The 21,890-nt window shown below is 44.1% G+C and overlaps 2 long non-coding RNA genes across 3 annotated transcripts in view; one reads left to right on the top strand and one right to left on the bottom strand.

Annotated features, from left to right (window-relative positions):
* The window catches only part of LOC123652120, a 38,187-nt gene that overhangs the window by 10,817 nt on the left and 5,480 nt on the right, over positions 1 to 21,890 (top strand). The window lies entirely within an intron of this gene.
* LOC123652121 lies at positions 4,654 to 21,342 on the bottom strand. Its single transcript, XR_006741233.1, has 3 exons — positions 21,255 to 21,342; positions 7,681 to 7,690; positions 4,654 to 4,664 (listed from the first exon to the last, which is right to left on the bottom strand). It is a non-coding gene; the product is annotated as an uncharacterized LOC123652121 (long non-coding RNA).

The following is a 21,890-nucleotide window of genomic DNA, read 5'->3' as shown; positions in this document are numbered from 1 at the left end:
TTTTGAGAACCGACAATATTTAAACTTAAATTTCTTCTAACACCACTTCTTCAAAATAGACTCGCACACGCTGTGATATTTTGTGGAAGAGCCACCACACTCAAAGAGCCTCATGTGGCTGGTGAGCTGCAGTTTGGTTTATGGGAAGAGGATAGCCAGGACTGCACTGCCCCCGGCCTGTAGGGTCACCCGCTGGCCCAATGTCTTCACTCCAGACTCACCTGCATCGGCTGACTATACTTTGCAAATGTTAAGGGGCCCTGTAGGGAAAGTTGCTGGTAAGCATAGTGGTTATGGATTCATTCAGCATGACTTACCGAGATCCCACCTGCACCAAGTCCTGGAACTCAGAAATGAACTAAAACTCACTGTCTGATGAAATCACATGATGTAGTGTGACCGGCAGTATACAGAGGCACATGCACAGCACTTCAGAGCCCAGAGAAGGAAAAGGCTGAGCGGGCCTGGGAAAGTCAAGGCCATCTTGCAAAGATGGGCATGTGAACTTGACTGAGAGGAAAGCAGGGGTCAGGCTGGACAAAAGGGCTGTGAAAGGAGATGGAGAAATGGGCCTGATCAGGAAACAGCAGGGAACTGGCAAAGGAGAAACCAGGAAAGTAACCCAGAGGCATGGGAGCCAGGCTTGGGAACTGGATTTTATTCCATAGGCATTGGGAACTATGGACAACTTTTATGCTGAAAGTAAATAGGGTCTTAGTATGTATGGCATTTCAGAATACTGAATTTATAATGACCATAATAACTAATTCTATTACAAACTAGAGGCCCGGTGCACAAAACTAATGTACTGGGGAGGGGGTGTCCCCCAGCCCAGCCTCCTGCACCCTCTCCAATCTGGGGCCCCTTCTAAACAGTAATATTATCAACAGAAAGCCCCCAACTGTGAAAAACATGGCCTAGACAGGCTGTAAGACAGACCCCTATTTATAGTATGAGAGCTGGAACCAGGAGGCATAGTGGGGCCTTGTCCCACCTCAGTGGAGAACGTTTGTGTCTAGGGACTGACATTTCATTGCTTCTCTGTGCATGTTTGTGACAGAGAGAGAGAGAGAGAGAGAGAGAGAGAGAGAGAGAGAGAGAGAGAGAGAAAGCTGCAGTGTTGATTTTGTGGTTACATTTTAGCGAGTGGGTGAATTTGCAGATACAGAATCCAGGGATAATGAGGATTGAATGTACTTCACATTAGACCTGGCACACAGTAGGTGCCCAGTAAAAAATGGCAGCTTATTATAGTGTCATCAGGAATGGCGTCAAAACCAGCCCAGAGTGCGAGAGAGGGAGATCTGTGAGTGAAGCCCCTCAGGCCAATGTTCCAGGGTCCCCTGCGCCGCCTTTCCTGTCTCTCTGCCAGGTCTTTCAGAGTCCTCACACTTACACTGGGGCCTCCTTGGGAGTCAGGAGATGAACATTACCAGGCTGTACCTGGGTCCCTCATTTGATGTGGAGGCTGCTGGCCCTCTGTGTGCCAGAGACAAACCCTGCTTGCCCAGGCCACCCCAGCCTGGCCCGGAGACTTGTACGCTATTGCTGGTGAGCGCAGACCTGTGTCCTGCCATTGTCCTGGGAAGGGCTGCGGTGGGCTGGGTGAGTGGCAGACAGGGAGTCTTCTTCCAAATTGCTGGATCCCAGAGGGGACTAAGCTGACCTGCTGACCACCCCCTTCTGCTTTCCACCTGATCTCCCTCCACCAGGCGGCCAGAGAAGCCCAGCAGGTCCTTCACCGTGGTTTCTGCTCTTTCCCAGGGGGAGCAGGGAAAGGAAGGGGACTCCCATTTCTCCAGCCTTCCTCTCCGCCGAGCCCAGTGCTGGCCATTTTCCACCCTGCCTCATGGAATCCACCCACTGCCGTGTCCAATGACGCCGGTTATAGATGAGGAAACTGAGGCTCAGAGTGGTCCCCTGAGTGGCCCAACCTGGATGTTTGGCAGCATTACCTTGGCCACAACGCAGGACTCTGTCAGAGACTTTTCAAATGTCACGAAGAGAGTTGCCTATAGGGACTCTCTAACAATCCTTAAGATAAAATAATAACAAATAACAGCAGCGATAATGGTGTTGCAACCTCTAAATGCATGCTAAGTAAAGGGCACACTCCTCAGTGCTTTACATAATCTCATTCCACTTTATTATCTCAATGATATTTTGAGATGTGGATTATCATCATACCCATTTTAAAGGTGCGGCAACTGAGGTTCAGAGATGTGCACTGACTTGCCTGAGGTTGCAGAGGTCAGAACTTAGAAAACAGGGAGCAGAGACTGGAATCCAGGCTTTCTGACTCCAGAGCCCTCGCTCTTACCTGCTGTGGCCCCGGGGCTAATGTGCCACCTGCTGCTTTCTCATTCTCTACTCCTCTCCTGCCAACTGTGACACTCCTCCATCTCCCTGAGTGCCACAAGCAGCCAAGGTCACCTGGAGCCAGGGCACTTCTGGAGGAAGAGTACAAAGCTTTCCAAGCTTGGATGGTGGGAGTGAGAGACGCTGTGCTCCCTGTCGCTGCCTCCTTGTCATCCTCATTGCCTCTCCATCTTCCCCATTCCTATTGTTGCTGTGGCTACAGGGCTTAGGGGACTCCTGCCCACCTTGACCTTCTGGTCTACCTTTTCCATCCTCGTGCTTCCTTTCGGCTTACAACTTCTCTCCTCTGAGGCCTTTTTCCACAGAGAAGGGAGCTACTATGAATTTTTATTTTAAAATGTTTTAAATTTTTTATTGATTTAGAGAAAAAGAGAGAGAAGGAGAGAGAAGTGAGAGGGGAAACATGGATCAGCTGCCTTCTGTATACCCCCTACCAGAGATTGAGCCTGAAACCCGGGCACATGCCCTGACCATGAATCAAACCGGCAACTGTGCATGGGCACACTGCCTAACCAACTGAGCCACTATTTATTGAGCTCCTACTGTATGCGGGTGCTCTGTTAAGTCTACCCGCCCCATGATGAGTATTATCAACACCCTTTACAGCAGAGGTCACCCGAGAAAGGCTAAGTCCCTTCCCCAAGGTAACAGTGGGTGACTCCCTTGGAAATGGAATTGGAGACAAGCAGCCTGAGCTGAGGGAGACCCCCATGCATGAATTTTGTGCACTAGGCCTCTAGTATTATAATAAAGTAGGCGCTCAATAGATGTTACTCTCCCTCCTTCTCTGCCCCCTCAAGCAAGGTTAGGGATGAGAGCCAAATGCATACATGCGACGATTTAGCAAAGTGCCCCCACTCAACTCTGAGATGAACCGAGGGATGGGTTGGCATCTATCCTTCTTCATTCAGAGTTCGGGTGGGCAGGGGGGAGGTGGTATGGGGACCAGGAGGACTGGACATCAAGAGCTATTAGAAACCAAGGTGTGGCAAAGCTAAAAATCTCTCCATAGGTGATCAGGAAGGTGTGGCCCAGTGAGGACCAGCGGAGGAGAGCAGTGAAGGGGCGGAAAGAGAGGGAGCAGGTGGGGAGCACCTGGAAGACGGCTTTCTCCATGACTGCAAAATCAGCCCCGGGTTGATTTTGAGAGGGGATCTTGAGAGCATTTTCTCCCAAACCTGTTGCACAATTAGGGTGTAGTTCACATTCTTTGTCCATCGCGAGGGTAAAGCATGGGCTGAAAGGATGGGACAGGGCCATAGAAGGAGGCCAAAGCTAAAATGTACAGCTCCTCTTTTTTTTTTTTTCTTTTCTTTCTTTTTTTCCGAAAGATGTGAAATAAAACACGTTATCTGAGCCTCCCCAGGGCGTTAAGATATGCACGTCCACTCCTCTCCTCATTATCCGGGCTCACATGATCATTTTGCAAGCAATGATCAGTTTGGAGGAATTTAAACTTCCTGCATTTTCAACTAAACAAAATTCATCTTAACTGGACACCCACCCAAGATAAAAATATGCATTCGTCCTAGCTTAATAATCATCCTTAAAGGAAGCGTAGAGTCAGAAGTTAATCTTTCCTGTTACTTTCCAGATATAATGTTTCTGTTATAGGTTTGTGATTCTCTTCTAAGCTAGGGATAATATGTTTCTTTGTAAACATGTCAGGAGCATCACCTCTGGTCATGGAGATGGTGAAGGTACCATGGCAGTCCACGTTCTGCACGTCTGTCCAAGGATAGGGGTGCTGATGGCATTGGCAGGGATGCAAGGAGAGGGAGGAGTAATTAAACAGGAAGGCAACAGGAACAAAAATCGCTTCTTACATTATAACTAATTTTGTTTAACTTGGATGTAAAAGGCAGTCACTGACAGTGAATGATCCTGGGTGGGCTGTCCCTCTGGGGAAGCAGAGCTCAGTGCTGATCGGGCAGAGGTGGCCCCTCTTGGCAGCTGGGACCACCTGTACTGAGATAAGTGGGAAGTGTCCCCAGGCCCTCAGCAGCATCGGTGCTGCCTCTGTCCCAGTTCAGATTAGAGTTGAGGGGATCTTGAGAGCATTTTCTCCCAAACCTGTTGCACAATTAGGAAAACTGGGGCCCGGCAAGCTTCTGGGACCCTTCCCCTTATCCTGAGTCGTGAATGTATACAATATTGAAAAATTCAACAGTGAACTTGAGCTTAAATTTCCAGATATACATCTGAATGGTCACGGAGCAGATGGGAAGGTGCTTAACTTCACTAATAATCAAAGACATGCTAATCCAAGCGCCGGAGTGTCATTTCTCTCTTATTGTAAGAGATTTAATGAAAATACTCAGGATCAGGGTACATGTGAGAGAATGGGCACCCTCCTTCATGCCGGGTCACGTGGGTTGGCTGGCGCAACCTCTCTGAAGGGCATTTTGGCAACACGGGTCGGTATGTTTAAAGAACCTCAAAGATGTGCTTAGAGTTTTGATGCCACAGTTAAACTTTCAGAAAGTTACTTATGCACATATTATAGATGTATACAGAAATTTAACATCAAGGTTTATTTTTTATTTTTTATTATTCCTTTACTGGATACAAGATAGGTGTTCCAAATTGTGGGACTATTTAGATAGTATATTCACAGAACAAGATAGTTATCACCATAAAAACACCCGGATTCATCTTCCTGATTTCTTCCCAAACCTTCTTCTGTGTCATTTGTCGTTGAATGAGCATGAACTTTGGTGACAAAAGATGCAGATTTAAAACCTTCATTCCATCTCTTTCCAGGTGTGTGACTTCTTACATCATTTCCTCGTTTCCGTTTTCTTACTTGTAAAATGAAGTCAGAAATAACACCTACCCTGGAGGTGTATGGGGAGGATTCTTGGGCTCAGCTGCAAGAAAGCACCTTGTCAAGTCCTACACCACCCAGACTCATGGTTACGGTGATTTCTTCTTAACACAGCTTAAACCTCCGCCAGGGCCCTCCTTTTGCAAGACAGAGGGTTATTCCTGGAGGGGAACCTGTTCTCTCTGTGGCAGGACAACATTCCCAAGCAAGCTGGACCTCTCTATCCCTGGTCCAGAGTCTGCTGAGCACAACCTCAGCACCCAGGGAGCGCGGGCAATAGGGGGATGCAGGGCAGTGAGAGCATCCCGTGACCACACACCACCAGTGGGGACTGTGTCTAGACCAGGGAGGAAAGCCCTCAGAGTTCTGTAACCTGGGTGACATGGCCATCATTGCTGCCATAGCTTTGTGCTTCCTGTAATATCTGCTATGTTGTGTATGTGTGTGTGTGTGTCTTTTAATAGCTCACTTTTTAAAAACTGAAAGGCATTTATGCACAAAGCAAATTTTATATCATTACAAAGGAAAACAAAAATAGAATTACTGAAGTAGACATTAACCAAGGCACATGCTCAGTGCTAACAAAAGAATGAAATGAAATTCTAGCTCCTCTTGTTTGCAGAAGGCCAGTTCTCAGTGACAGAGAGAGCAGCAAGCCTCGAGGGCTGGGGAGGACACGCAGGCACTGGCCTGGGAGTCTCTCTTTGACATGTAATCCCAAGGATAAAAGGAGAATTGAAAAGTGATCGCCCTTTTGGAGAAGTAATTTTCTCCTGGGCTTTATGACTTCTGAAATCATCCTCCATAGGTGCCCTGTACTGTTTGTGAAATACCGATATGGTCACAGTTTCTCTGCACCTCCCACCTATTCCAGAGATGTAAAAACTGTCCCAAACCAGTGCAGAAATTTGTCCAAAGTCTGCAGTGAATTTACCTATGAGGAGACCCGGGCCTGACCCCAGACCTGATGTCCCTTCTATCAAACACCCCAAGGGACCTCATAAGAAGGTTTGGTTTTAAAAGAGAAATGAGATAAGCAAAGACAAGTTCTGAATCACTAAGACTTTTGTCCTGAAGAGATTACAGCTGCTATTTGGCATTTGTGGCTCTGCATTTAGAAAAAGGAAAAAACAAAACAAAACCCAAAACAAAAACACCATGCATCTTTCAAAGACTATTTTGAATTATAGACTCTCGTTGAAATGGCCTGTATTTAAGTATGGAGTCCAATATGCAACGTTCTTTTTTCCTCCCTAGCTGCCTCCTCTCTCCTGGCCACCGGCATCTGCCGCTACGCGTGGCCTTGGGCCAGCTATGTTGGTACCGAACGCTGGGAGGGAAGGGTTTCTGAGCTCAGGAGCTAGGAGCCCAGGAGTGAAAGTCTTTGGACAGAAAAGGTTTAACTGGGTGCTTTTGGGAACAGAAGGAACCGGAAGAGTGGAGGTTATGCCAGGGCCCAAACCCTCACCCGGCGACTGCCAACGGCTCCTTCTTGCAAAGCAGAGTCACAGTTTTCAAAGTCCTCAGGAAACCTTCCCAGCCCTGCCAACTACATCGTGCCTCTGATTTAAGCTCCCATTGTGGCCCACGTTTTCTTTCCTAATGATTTTTATAATTTCAAATTACTTATTGGAAGAATTTGTTTTTTTATTCTCGCTCAAGGATATGCTTATTGATTTTAGAGTGAGAGGAAGGGAGAAAGAGAGAAACATTGATGTGAGAAAGAAACATCAGTTTGTTGCCTGCTGGGGATGGAACTGCAACCTAGGCATGTGCCCTGACTGGGAATTGAACCTGCGACCTTTTGGTGTACGGGACGGCGCTCCAACCAACTGAGCCACTTGGCTAGAGCTGGAAGGATTTTTTTTTTCCCTGAATGGACTGGAAGCTTCATAGGATAGAGTGTGTTTGTTCAAACCTGCTGTGTCCCAGTGCCTAGCATGGTATCTCCTACAGCATTGGTGCTCAGTACGCATTTACTCACTGCATCAGTACCTGGGAGAAGGTGGTACATGTTCTTGCAAGGTAAGGGCGGTAGGGTAGTGCCTGAATTTTCAAAATGTGGTCTGGGCATACTCAGAGTCCTGGACAGCCTCTCAGGGGTCCATGCGGTTCAAACTATTTTTGTAATGACACTAAGCTGTCATTTTTGTCACTTGCTTTTGTCTCATGGGCAATGGGGAGTGTCTTCTGGAGGCTGCTCGATGGGTGATGATGCCATTGCTCTGGTGACTAGTGGGACATGTGTGCCGTGTTCTCGAGCTCAGAAATCTCTCCATTTTAATGTCTAATTATGGGGATTGACAGGAACCACAGAAACAGAAAGCTGTTGGGGATCCTCAGTAATTTTGAAGACTGTGAAGGAGTCCTGAGACCACAATGTTTGAGGACTGCTGGCCTCGTGGTAACCGTGAGCCCCCCAGGAGCCTGAGGGTCGGGGTTCGAATCCTGGATATGTCTGGGTTTTAGTGAACTATATAACCTCTTGGTGGCTTAGTTTCCTCATCTGTGAAATAGGGTAACAATGAAACTAATCACACGAGATGTAAGGTTGTAGAGTGGTTTAAATATGAGTTGATTCCTATAAAAAGTAACTAGGACCATGCCCAGCACGGAGTAAGGGTTCTTTAAATATCGGCTCAAAGTCATGCTGGGAGGGAGTGGCAGAGCCTCTAGGAGCCCTCAGAGGGACTGAGGGTGTGCTTAGCTCTTCCTAGGCCTGGAGATTCAGAAGCTGGGGGCGGGGTTCTTCTCCCTCAAGTGGCCCAGGAACCTGGAAGTTGGGGAAAAGGGTGTTTGATTGGTGGCCATGCCAGTGACCAATCTGCCTGCAAGGGCCCGAGGGAGGTGCTGATGGGAAGAGAGAGCCCCAAGGACAGTGGCTTGGCGGGCTTGCCTGGGAAGTTTTCGTGGGCACTGCCAGGGAGGACTCCTGTTCCTGGAAATGCCCATCAGCACATTCATTCCTGTCTTATCACGGGGTGCCGAGGAGGCCAGGGAGCAAAGGGTGGATCTGTTACTCGTGACGAAATGAAAAATGTTTCAGGAATGAGTTCCCAGCCCTGGTGTGAAAACAGATGTTGGGTTCTTTTTTTTTTTTTCCATTCCTCTCTGACACAGTTCAGGAAGACAGGGCAGGAACTAAATGTTTGGAGCCCAGCTGCTCACGTGTGTGACAAACCCTGGGATGTTGTCAGGAGAGAGGCTTCCAAGTCAAGGCTGCAGGGACTGCGGAGCTCCACCCACGCCCCTGTTCTATGTAAGGGAAGCTGAGGCCCACTTGAGAGGGAACGGAGTGTCCAAGGTCACACATTTTGGCCAGAGCTCTCTGAGCCTTCTGCTAAAGCCTGAAACAAGATTGGCAGCAGTCACAAAACCAAGGCTGACAATCTTGAGTGGATGGGTCCATGAAAATATGAACTTTTGAGAAAAATTGAGTTTTTAGGACAAGGACAAAAATCTAACCTAGTAATTTTATTTCTTACTTTTAAATGATTACATTAAATAATTAAAATATCCTTTCTCTCCAAAGCAATCTATGGTTCTAAGGAAATAGAAGCAACTAGTGAGGCTTTCTGCCATAATATCTGAAGGACTCACTTGTGGAAAAGAGGTCAAGATTTGGTGTCCAGAACAACCAGTTTAAAAATTCTGTGTCTGTCATTCAGTCATGTGTTTGACTGTGGGGAAGTCTCTGAGCCTCATATTTTTCTACAAAATGGAGATATGGTGCTTTTTTGAAGGAATTTTTAGGACAGTGGAATTACTATTCATGGCTTTGAGCTATTCCTCTGTGCCAAGCACTGGGCCATGAGCTTGCACGGATAAATGCATTTTGTCCTCCCTTTAACTCAGTGACCTAACTGTGTCAGAGTCCCATTCTACAGATGAGGAAATGGGGACTCAGAGGTGAGGTGCCTGATCACCCAATGTCAGTGAACCAATAAAGATCAGAGGTGAGACCTGAACCCATGCTGTCTGACTCCACAGCCCACACAAACCCATAGGACAGGGGTGGGGAATGTCCAGTCCACCGGCCATGTGAGGCCCGAGAATCATTTGGTCTGGCCCTGACAAGGCATTAGGGGTGAGTTCATTAGATGTTTGACCAAATATAGCAGGCTAATTTTAAGTTGATAATTCTGTTTGGCCCTCGAATGATGTTATAAATATCCAAATGCCCTTGGCAGAAAAAGGGTTCCCTACCCCTGCCATAGGAGGTGCCTAGGAAGGTGGCAGCACATACAAGAGGTAAAGCATAAATGGCAGCCTGTAGTGCATTGCATTTCACTTGGCTTGTGTAGCATTGAAAAGGCCACATGATTCTGAGATCATTATTGAAAAGAGGTCAAGAAAGTAGTACCAAGAAATATCTGAGGACAAAACCCAAAGTCTCTTCAGTGGATGAGGAACTAATACTAATATACTAATACTAATACTAATACTAATACTAATACTAATACTAATACTAATACACTGGCCTGGGCCTAGGGGTACCATTCTGAGCAGTTTGAAAAAAGGAAATAAGGGCTTCTGAGTGAATTTCTATTTCATAAAATTAATAATGGAAATCCTACATGGAGTACCTGCTCTGAATCTTCCCAGGAGAACTAAGTGATCATATCACTCTGTCTTGAGCAGAAATGACATAACCCATTGGAGAGATATTGGTTATCTCATGCTAGTTGCAAGGTCAGATTGGCAGCTACATGTAAATATCTTGATTAAAACAAATGGACCATTGCACAATAAATATCTTTTTAAAAATTTCATCCTCTTTCATGGGGAAAAGCTAGTGACAGGATTTCTCCTTGACGAGAGAGTTGGGAGCTGCTCAGCTGAGTCTTGCAGGCAGTTCAGAGTTGTTCTGTGAGCAGAGGCTATCCAGGATTGGCAAGGAGGTTCAGAGAATGCTGGAGACTCATGGGTCTCTGATGCCTGTAAGACATCCAGTTGCTGGAAGGAACTAGAAGACAGCTGCTTGCCTGCTTCATGTTAAAGCAGCAGATGGAGCTGAGAGAGTGGACAGGGCTTTTTCAGCATTGCCAGGGGAATCGCTGCATGTCTGGTGCTCCCAAGTCACTGCTCTTTTCTCAGTGGTTTTCAGATGTCTCGGGTGAGTGGTACGGAAGGGTTTTCTGAGCTCTTTGGACACGAGGCCCTTGTTAATCAATGAGCTGAGGAGGCTGGCCAGAGAAGGGGACTTATAACATAAATAATAGTAAACTTATCATAAAGGTACAGCTCAAGCCAGTTTCATGAACCCTGCAACCAGCACTCAACTCGTGAAACAAGGCATTGCTAGCAACACAGAACCTCTCTGCCTTGCGCTGCCTTGCCGTAACTACCGCTCCCCTAAGGGGTAACTACTTCCTTGAATTCTAACACCCTCGATTAATTTTGCCTGTTCTTCAACTTCATACTAATTTTGCCTGTTCTTCAACTTCATATCAAGAGCTACTCTTTCGTGTCTGGTTTCTTTCACTCAATATTTTATTTGTGATATTCTTTCATACTTTTGTACATATTTGTAGGTCATTCATTCTCATGGCTGTGCGGCATTCTATCCTGTGGCCATATCGTAATGCACTGACCCATTCTCTGTTGGCACACATTTGGTTACTATGCGTAATGTTGTGTGGGCAATTGTTCCTGTTGTGAGCATTCTGAGGGGCGTCTTTTGATGACTGCATGCTCACCTTCCTGTTGATCCATACAGAAGTGGAATGGCTTGGAGGAGATGGGGATGAGATAATTTCCCCCAAAGGGTGGTGGGTAGGGCTTTTCCCGCAGAGGAAGCATCTATGCACGCAGTTGCAAAAGAACAAGAGAGATTTGTGATTTGTGAACTTGAGTGACCCAGGGGTTGAGCATATGGTGTCCATGAAGCTGAGCGATGGATGCTCCCTTTCCTAGGACATTCTGCCTCTCCCTCTGGCTAACTCCTGGTTCTACAATTATTTCTATTCAACTTTGAGCTCAGAGTTTCCTGGGAGGCTTCCCAACTGCCTGCCTGGGTGGTTGTCTCCTCCGAGTCGATTGCCTGCCGGGATTCTCACTGACACAGCACTGTCCCCACTGCACTGGCATTGTCTGTGGACCTTGCCTTTCTCCTCGCTGACCCATGCGTACCTCGGTGCATACCTCGGAGGACAGAGTGGGGTTGGTTTGGTGTCTTCTGTTGGCAGCTGAGATGCACTCTGCCCTCTCTCTGCTCTGTTCGCTGCCAGGAGGGAGACCTCTCTGGACTGCATCAGGAGGCCTCCTTGCCCTTTGCTTCTGGCTCTGGCCACTGGGGGAGTCCCCTCACAAGACTGGAGTAGAAAGAATAGTAAGAGCAGGGGACCTTTCCCCTCGCTCTTGCTCTGCAGATGGCTGCATTCCCAGAAGAAGGTCGTAGCTTCTCTCCAGAACCCTCTCCCCTCAGGCCTCCAGGTAGCAGCAGTCCAGAAGTTTCTGGGCTCAGGGTACTGTACTATACTTGTGGTTGCCCTCTATTCAACCAATCCTGCTTGAATTGTCCTAAGTTCGTGTGTGTTACCTGCTGGGACCCTGACTGATACATGCATTGCATTTGTCTTCATACCCACCTCACACACAGCCTGGTACATAGTAGCAGTCAATGAAGGTTTATTGACTAACTAAATGGATAAAGAACTGGGGAAGGATGAAGACAGAGAGGCTGTCTGAAAGCCAATAATGAAGGACCCTGAATGCCCTTCTGAACAGTTCAGACTTTAATCCTCAAGACCAGGTGTTGCAACTTCCAGTGTGTACAGGGGCCGGGCAGGGACAGGGGGTGGGGGACTGTAGCAAACCCAGAAGTGAAAGCCATCATGACTCAGCAACGGCTCTGTAACACCGTGTAGGAATTGGACCCAACATGACTAGGTCTTCTGATTTTTCGAGATACAAAGAATACTGACGTCCGATGAATTTTCTGTGAAATTTCTGATTTTCAGTGCGAACTGCCAAAGTTTCAGCATTGCCAACATTTCAATTTTAAACACTTTGCACCAACAGAGCATGATGGGCAATTGGGGAGCTCTCTGCCCTGGACGGTGGGGAGCCCTGGACGGTGTGAAGACAGGGGGAGGGGCTCAGGTACAGCACAGGCTGCGGAAAAGATGCCCCCAATGAAAAAGCCACAGGTACAGTAGGCCTTCTGCTCTTGGTCCTGATGCCGTTCAGACGAGCTGAGTGGTTCTTACACTAGGGACATGGATCTTTCTCCATAATGGCTACTTAAAAAAAAAAAATCAGTTTCTAGTTCTAAAAATAGTGTTTGGTGGATTTCTCCACTTTAGTCAGGTTCCCAGCCACTTTCTCTATTTCTGCTTCAAGCTGGGAGCTCTGAGTTCTTTTGGGTTTTATCAAATTATACGCTGTGCAAAGGCTTCCATTTCACCAACAGATGGACTTAATGTGCATGAAAATACATGCCTTTTAAAGAAACTAAATTAGTAGTTTCACTTCTTTCCCCTTTTATTAAAGACAGAGTTCCAGGAGAGCTCTCTGCTATAAAGTCAGACTTTACAGACATCAGCAAAATGAGATTTATTTGGATGGAAATCGGACAGAACATCAGACAAGGGCTTCGCAACCCTGTACCTGCAGGTTTCCAGTGGAGATTCGGAGGATGCTGGCCCCCACAGGGGGAGGGAGAAGCAAATGTGTGAAACCTTCCAACTCTCAAGGCTGGAAAGGTCTCTTGAAAAAGCGAGTAGATGGCTTTCTCTGACCATGGGCAGGATGGAGGGAAAAGTGGGGAGCTGAATGAAGCAGGAGGTACAGTCCACAGAGCACCGGCAGGGGAGTCAAGAGACCTAGATTCTAGTCATGACTTTGCCCCTAACCCTCCTATTCCTTCTCTCAGACTCTGGTTTCTCACTTAGGATGTTGAGGCAATAATTCAACCCTGTCTACCCCATGAGGTTATTCTTAGAAGCAAAGAAAAGGAAATATTGTGTTGGAAAGCTCCTTCTTTTCGGTACTTTTTAATCTATGTATTTATTTGTTATGGTTATACAAACAATAGCATGAGCATATTCTAAGTGTGAAATCTCAAACAACACATTGTCTGAACAAAAAGCTCTCTTTTTCCTTTTTTTCGCATATATCCTTATTTATTTATAATGATATTACATATGTCTAGATATATGACATAGACATTCTGGTGCCTTTTGGGGGGCCTCATAAATAGAATTATGCTATAGATACTCCATCGTTTTCTTGTTTTACTGACTAAAATTTTCTATATCAGGAGGTACAGATCAGCCACATTCTTTGGGAAGGTTTCATTGATGTCATGATTTGGATGCACAAGGTTCTTTCAACTGTCCCTTACTAAGGGGAAATATGGTGCTTCCAATGTTTCATCGCTCCCAGAAAATGCAGTGTACGCCTCTTTGTACCCATATGAGAGTATTTCCCTGGGTAGGTATCAGGAACCTAAATTGCTTGATCAAAGAGAAGGCCCATTTCAAGTTTTTATAGATACTGCCAAACTGCCATCGAAACCGTCCACTGATGTGTGTTCCTGCAAGCAGTATTTAAGAGCACACCCTTCCCCCTCCCGCACTCACACTAGATATTATTAGTCTTTAATTTTTGACAATCTGATGAGTGAAAAATGAAATCTTGCTGTCATGTTAATTAGTACTTCCAGATAACTAATAAGCTTGGGCAATTCTTCATATCTTTACTGTCCATTCTAAAGATGAAGCCCTTGCTATGTCTGAATAACTAGCTTAAAATAATTATAGTAGAAAGAATGGTGGTTGTGGGAGATAGGTTGGCCAGCTTCTGACTCTTACCTTTACACGTTTGGTGATTTGGCAAATCACCTCACTTTCCCAAGCTTCTGGGTTCTTATTTATAAAATGGGAGGCATAATTATCAACTGAATCTTTCTGACCTCTAAAATTCATATGCAGAGGCCCTGACCTTCAATGGGATGATATTTGGTGATGGTGCCTTCGGGAGGTTGTTAGGATTAGATGAGGTCATGAGGGTGGGACCCTTATAATGGGATAAGTGCCCTTATGAGAAGAGGCCCCAAAAAGCTTGCTCACTCTCTCTCTGCCATGTGAGGACTTAGCAGGAAGCCAAGAAGAGAGCTCTCACCAGAAACTAAATCCACAAGCACCTTGATATTAGACTTCCCTGCTTCCAGAACTGTGAGAAATAACTTTCTGTTGTCCAAGCCATCTTGTCTATGGTATTTTGTATTGACAGCCCAAGCTTCTTTCTTAAGCATGTCAGTGAACGATCTCTTAGACTTAGCATGACCTTCCACTTCATCCCCACTCCCCTTGGCCTGGTTCAGGTCCATATTAGCCCCCTCTTGGGCTCTTGGTTCCCACATCACTTCCAGGCTTATTCTCCAAACACAGATTCACATGCCTCTATTGCAAATGTATTTCCTGATGAAGAGCTCAGATGCTGGAACTACTCAGCTCAGGAACTTTGCAGGCCTATGTGGTTCAGACATAGTTTTCCAATTTCTTCGGTTTTGGTCCTTTAAGCATCTTATGCATAAATCAGGCCATTCATTTGTTTTTCAAACATTTGTTGATTACCCCCTTCTGTGTGCTAGCATTGTGCTGGTCACTTAGACACAAAGTCAAACAAGACATTGTCCCTGTCCTGCATGCTCACTGCTGTGTAGTCTCTTTTGCTCTTCCTGTACCATCGGCACAGTGTCACAGAAGTCCCCTTCCAGAGGCAACACACATGTCTGACATCCCACCGGCTGGCCTGGCTATCTCCCCGGTCCAGATATTCGCCTAACACTCTCCCTTCTCTCCTACTAGCTTTCTGACATTCTCACTTGCCCTCCAGCCTGTAAGCCCCTCTGGACTGGGGTCTGTCTCACTCAGCTCTGCCATGCCCACAGACTCCGGAACTAGGCCTGCCAGATAGCAGGGGCTCCTACTGACATGAAGACTGATGTTCGGATTGAACTGGCTGGATTTTTGCCTCTGAATTTAAACAAATGAGATCTTAGAGCAGTAGCTCTAAGCCAGTGGTTCTCAACCTTCCTAATGCTGTGACCCTTTAATACAGTACCTCATGTTGTGGTGACCCCCAGCCATCAAATTATTTTCATTGATACTTCATAACTGTGATTTTGCTACTGTTATGAATCGTAATGTAAACATCTGTGTTTTCCGATGGTCTTAGGTGACCCTGCTAGTGGTTCTCAACCTGTGGGTCCGCTGCTGTAGAGCCTAAGAACTGCTACTGTAGAGCTTAAGGCCATTGGAAAACACAGATATTTGCATTAGGATTCATAACAGTAGCACAATCACAGTTATGAAGTAGCAACAAAAATAATTTTATGGTTGGGGGTCACCACAACATGAGGAATTATATTAAAGGGTCGCAGCTTTAGGAAGGTTGAGAACCACTGCTCTAAGCAGTTCCAAAATTGGGGCTGCATGTAGAATTGCCTCTACTCTCAGTGCCTTGGAACTACCCTGGACCCATTGGTTCAGAATCCTTTAAGGTGAGACCTAGGCACCTCCTTTTTGTGAAGCTCCTCTGTTCCTTCTAATGTGCAGCCTTGCATTTGAAAACAACTGCCTTAAAGGTTAGGTTTGTTCTTTTCCAACCTATGGGTTATCAGCCTGAGGGTTTTTTTTTTTGCACACTGGCTATAATGTACATAAAATGACTTTGCTATAATTATGTCCTTGGGAGGGAAGCATATTAATTTTTACAAAGAAAAATCAACTCCTAAGTACCAGAGTGATTTTATTGCAGTCCAAAGTTCAAAAGTTGTGTTTCAGAAATAGGCTTGCACCTGAAGGAGAGCACTATTTGGCAGAATGAGGCTATAAAAATGTACCAACAGGCAAGTCAATAAAGAACCTGAGCATTCTGGAGCTCGTGGCAATTGAGACATATTAGCCCTGTTGCCTTTTACCAAATACTGCCCCCCCCCCCCCCCCAATCAACATTGTTATTAATCTGTCACTATCTGGAGAAGTTGGCCTGGGCGCTTATCACCGATTAGATTGTGCAAAAGCCATTGGCCAGCTGTTGAGACAGGCGGTAGCTAGAGAAGGGTGGGGAGGAGGAAGAAGGAAGAGCCCTCCTACTAAAATCCTGCTCCGACTTCCTAGAAGGCACTGCACTCACAACTATTTGCAGAATTCTGCCAACAAAATCTTATATGGAATTGCCAAAATAGCATTCCAAATATGTGTTGCATTTGAAATTTGTGTCCTGTAGTGTAGACACAAAAATACCTTTCATTCTTTTTTTAAAACAACAACAACATATATTTCCTTATTGGTTTCAAGAGGAAAGGAAAAGGAGCAAGAGACATAAACATCAATGATGAGAGAGAATCATTGATAGGCTGCCTCCTGCATGCCTCCTACTGGGGGTTGAGCTGGTAACCCAGGCATGTGCCCTTGGCCAGAATTGAAACTGGGATCCTTCAGTCTGCAGGCCGATGCTTTATCCACTGAGCCAAGTCAGCTAGGGCTATACCTTTCATTCTTATCAGAATAGTATAAATACTGCACAAAATGAACTCAACTTTTTTTTTTTTTAACTTTTTGATATGTGCACATTCTACCGACATTCTCCCCCTTTGGCTTTCTGATGAGTAAGGACAGACTAAAAGGAGGCTGGATGAGTGGTTAAAGTGATTAGCTAAAACAGATGGCAGCCTGCTTGGTGGCTGGAGACATGTTCTGGTTTCAATAAAAAGCATGACCTCTTAGGGGGGTCAGCACCCCATTCCCCAGCTTACTCCATCACAGAAGTGATACACTGACCTTACACTTGGTTTGAGCCTTGTTGAACTCCCACACATTGTGCGTCCACTGGGATTTTGGGCCCAAGAGGCATCGCTGATACTATATATGAAGGAGTGTCAAGGAATGGTAGACACATTCATTGCCTATATCTCTTTGGCTCACCAGTCTGTTTCCCTGTCCCATCAGACTTTACAAAACAAATGTTCAAAGACAAAATTATTCACAATTTCAAGATGGCACCAAAAGAGCATTAAACCCAACGTGGAACCCTTCTGAGTGTGGGACTTCTGAAATGAATGAAAGTCCTTTTTGATAAATCTGATGGGAACTATGTGGCATCGCCTTTATATCTTCTGGTTCCAGTTCTGACTATGAATGTGCTGTCAACATATTTAATTTGCTTTAAGTAAAATGTGTTTTGGAAATAGAATGACAAAGAAAGAAACATGTGAACAAGGACTTTCAATATAATTTAAAATAATGATAATGGTCATCATAAAGATATTAACATTAATAATGATTATAAGTACCACTTTTTGAGCATTGCTATGTGCTAAGTGTTTCTATTTTCTTATTTTAGCCTGTCTGATAAGATGGGCATTATGGCTTGAATTTTACAGATGATGAAACTGTAGCCCGAAGAGGTGAGATGACTTGCCCCAGGGCGTAAAGTCAGAACTGGAAGTCAAACTCAAGTCTGTTGGAATCTCAAGTCCTCTTCTTTCTGTTGATCTACAGCGTCTATAGGAAAATAATGGGTTTGCATTTACAAATTGTCAGACCTAACTCGCCTGAGTCTTAGACTGAGCGGTGCCTTAAAGCAGTAACTTTCAAACGCTCCACAGCAGCCCGCAGTGACATGCTGGTCTTAGATCACGACCAGTGAACATACACATACACACATGCCTATGTATGTTTGTGTGTGTCTGTGATAAAACAGTGCTCATCTTCACTCTGATGGGGTTTTTCTTCTTTGTTTTTTTGTCTCTTTTTTTTAATGTCTGTGGTGACCCTGTTGATTTGATCATGGTACTTGCTAATGGGTCTGACCTACGGTTTGAAAATCCCATAAGGGATATTGCAACCAGGCTTCTCTTGTGTAGTTGTGAAGACCATGGCCAGCTGGGAAAGTAATAGGAGAAGGGTCTCCTTGGTAATCAGCAAGAAAAGGGGCTCACAACTCAGGCTACTGAACGGCTAGTTCAGATTTAAAATATTTTTTAAATTACCATTTATATTCAATTTTATTTTGTATTAATTTCAGGTGTACAACATAGTGGTTAAACAATCACATACTTTATAATGTATTCCCCTATATTTCCAGGACCCGCCTGACACCATAGTTATTACAATATATATGTTTTAGTTATTACAATATTATTGACTATGCTCCCTATGCTGTACTCTGCATCCCATGACTATTTTGTAATGCCAACCTGTACTTCTCAATGTCATTAGGTTTTTTACCCAGCCCTGCAACGCACTCTTCCAACCCCATTTTCTGGCAGCCATCAGTCTGTTCTCTGTATCTATGAGTCTGTTTCTACTTTGTATGTTCTGTTATTTTGCTCTTTAGATTCCATATATAAATGAAATCATTGTAGATATTTTCCCCTTAATAGGATTACCATTCTACAATGGCACTTCTGCTAACAGAAAGAACAATCATTTTGTGGTCCGATAGCCCTAGATTCTCATCAGAACCTGCTCCACCTCATCTAGCTATATGACTTGAGGTGTGACTTCATCTCTTTGAATCTCTTTTCCCTTCTGGTTCGGGGGGTAACAATTCCCACTGACTAGGAGTGCTATGAAGATGGATTGATATTAAGGCTCAGCTTGGGCGAGATACAAGGTAACTTCAGGAGATGTTAAGTTGGGGATGATGAAGGCTGAGCCACCACTGTGACATGGGCATGAATGTAAACTCATGCATTCCCAGAATCCAGTGCAACCTAAACATCTTAGATGCAGAGATAACATTTGTCTATATTAGTGTGGTACAGTGAGGAAAATGTGGGCTTTGTAGTGAAACAGACATGGCTATGAATTCCAGTTCTAGAATCTTCTAATCTCAATGAGTTTCAGTTTCCTCATCTGTAAACTGGGATATTAAAACCTCCTTCAAAGAGGTATCATAGGGATTCGCTGAAGTATTTTCCCTATATTTTCTTCTTCACTCCTAACTTGATTTAGATACTTTATGCATCTTTAGATTTCATTTTGCCTTTAATTATGAAGAATGTCAAACATACCCAAAAAGTAAAAAACATAGTAAAATGACTCCTCATATGCAAATTACCGAATTCCCAGCCTTCAGTTAACTCCATAGCTGCATCCAGCAGCTTGAGTGCAACTTTATGAAAGGTCTTGACCCGGTGGCATCCAGCAGGGCCACGTCCACATTCCTGATCCACCTAAACTGTGAGATAATAAATGCTTATTGTCTAAGGTTGCCAAGTTTTGTTACTGATGTGTTATTCAAAAACAGAACACTGACATAAGAATTTTAAAAAATGATATATGTTAAAGCATTTAGCTCAGTGCTTATTTAATATACATAGTAAGTGCTCAATAAATATTAACTTGTTATCTTTGTTAGCGGCCACTTAAAGGGATGTCTTGGTACACTATGGATAAGTGCTAAAGCAGGGAGCTCCTAAGTCTGGAGTCAGGGGGAAATTTAGAAATGTGTTTTGGGTTGTACAAAATGGGTGGGAATATGAAGCAGAGGAGAATTGGGGTAAGCGTGTGCTTTGTAGGGGATGCAGGAAAGGTGTGAGGGGTGAGAATGCTGTGTGCTTGAGGGACAGTAAGTGGTGCATTGTTGATGGTTTAAAGACTACATGGCACAAGATGAAATTGAAGCCAGACCATAAAGGACCCTGCTTCAGTTAAATATGCTTGATATTGGACTAACATTTCATTTTAGGATGGTCACTAGAATCACATACTCAGAGAAATAGGAAAGACTATGACATAAGATAATTCTTTGCCCACTTCCACTCTTTTTCAAAGAGTCCTCAAGGAAAGATTAATTTAAGTATTCACTAAGGTATTTGTCAAGTATATAATGATAAAATAGACAAGATAGGTAACCAAGCAGGTTTCATTTGGCCTAAGTCATCTTGTATGGAAGTCCATACTACCCTCATTTGCTGGTGTTGCTCTTGTTATATGACAAAATCATGCTCCTCATGAACAGCTGGGAATAATATACTTCCTTTAATCTGACAGACGCTCTGAATCACACATCCTAGATCAGTGTTTCCCACTTTGCTTTAGCCTTTGGAAAGCTCAGATCCTAATTCGTGTCCCAACTTCCTGCTTCGAAGTGCTGGGAATCAGTCTTCCTCTGGCTTCATTCCATTTTTATAATTATTTTTCTATTCCCATGATTTTTATTGCGTTATATTGCAGATTTTAAAATATCCACTTTTATTTTTTGAGAAGTGGGGTAAACATAGATGTATAGAAAGGATCATATTAATTTGTGGAAGTAAAACTGAGGAACATGAAGAGTGATTCTTTACTTCCCTCAATAATTCAATGAAAACTTGAATACTTTCTTAGAAACACAAAATGAGAAATTTTGGGAGATGATGGTAAGATACTTTTGAAAATAGGGGTGTCCAACATTGAATTGGTTTTATAAGCATGATGTTTAGGAGCAAGGTGGATTCTGGAGAGGTAAAGTTGGAAGTTGTAAAAGTCAAGAGAGGTGGCCTACCTTTAAATGAAAGCAAAAGGAAAACACATATGGCCCTTTAACAATGCAGGAATTATTCCATGACTGATGGCATTCCCATAGTGTATGTACATTATCCATTCACCCTTGCAGCTTAAAATTCCCTGTTCATGTAAATGTGTAGAAAACTAAACAAGAAAACTCAGAGGTCCTTTGTAATATTTGTGCTTGCTGGTGTTTTACTTGGGAATTATATAACACTATTTTAACTCATACTATTAAATCACATGAATGGAAATAAAATGTCAATTTATGCTCACACTAGAAATGCTTTCCATAATACATACTTTTTAAAGAATTTAAATTTGTTGGGGTAACATTGACTAACAGGATCATATAGGTTTCAAGTGCCCATGTCTATGATAACATTATCTATATATTGCTTTGTGTGTCTACCACCCAAAGTCAAATCATCTTGCATCACCAAATATTTGTCCCCTTTGACTTCGCCACTCTCCCTACCGCCTTCCCTCTGGTAAGCATCATGCTGTTGTCTCTGTCTAAGAATTTCAGTTTTATAGCCCACGTATGAGTGAAATTATATTGCTCTTAGCTTTTTCTGCCTGACTTGTTTTGCTTAGTATAATCTTCTCAAGGTCCAACCATGTTGTCACAAATGGCAGTATTTCATCTTTTGGCTGAGTAGTGTTCCAGGGTATACAGTATATATACCACATCTTCTTTAGATACGTACTTTTTAAGGATTTATTTTCTTTTTCTACTGAGTTTTTAAATCTTCTATTTTCCTGTAGTTGAAAGCTAAAGCACAATACATTTGGACAAGGGATGCTTGGCTATAAACGTTTATATGCTCAGTGTTGATGGGGAAATTTTCATTGCTTCAGGGTTGGTTTTTTTCCCCCCTGCGTCTTGCACATGCAAGATGAAACTAATTCATATTATGAAATTTTATGTTTTATTTTTTTATTTTTATGAAACGCTTTAAAACTTAAGATCAGAGCTGGCTCAACAGCATTTCCCAAGTAAAACACCAGCAAGCACAAATATTACAAAGGACCTCTGAGTTTTCTTGTTAAGTTTTCTACACATTTACATGAAAAAAAGGGATTTTAAAGTTTCCTACACTCTCGTTCTCCCCCTCCCCCAACTCAGTGCTGGTTCATTAGCCAATCATAAAGATGAAAGTATGTAAACCTTAAAT

The sequence above is a fragment of the Pipistrellus kuhlii genome, unplaced genomic scaffold (assembly GCF_014108245.1).
Source record: "Pipistrellus kuhlii isolate mPipKuh1 unplaced genomic scaffold, mPipKuh1.p scaffold_m20_p_12, whole genome shotgun sequence".
Lineage (NCBI taxonomy): Eukaryota > Metazoa > Chordata > Mammalia > Chiroptera > Vespertilionidae > Pipistrellus > Pipistrellus kuhlii.
This window is presented reverse-complemented; position numbering and strand designations above follow the sequence as displayed.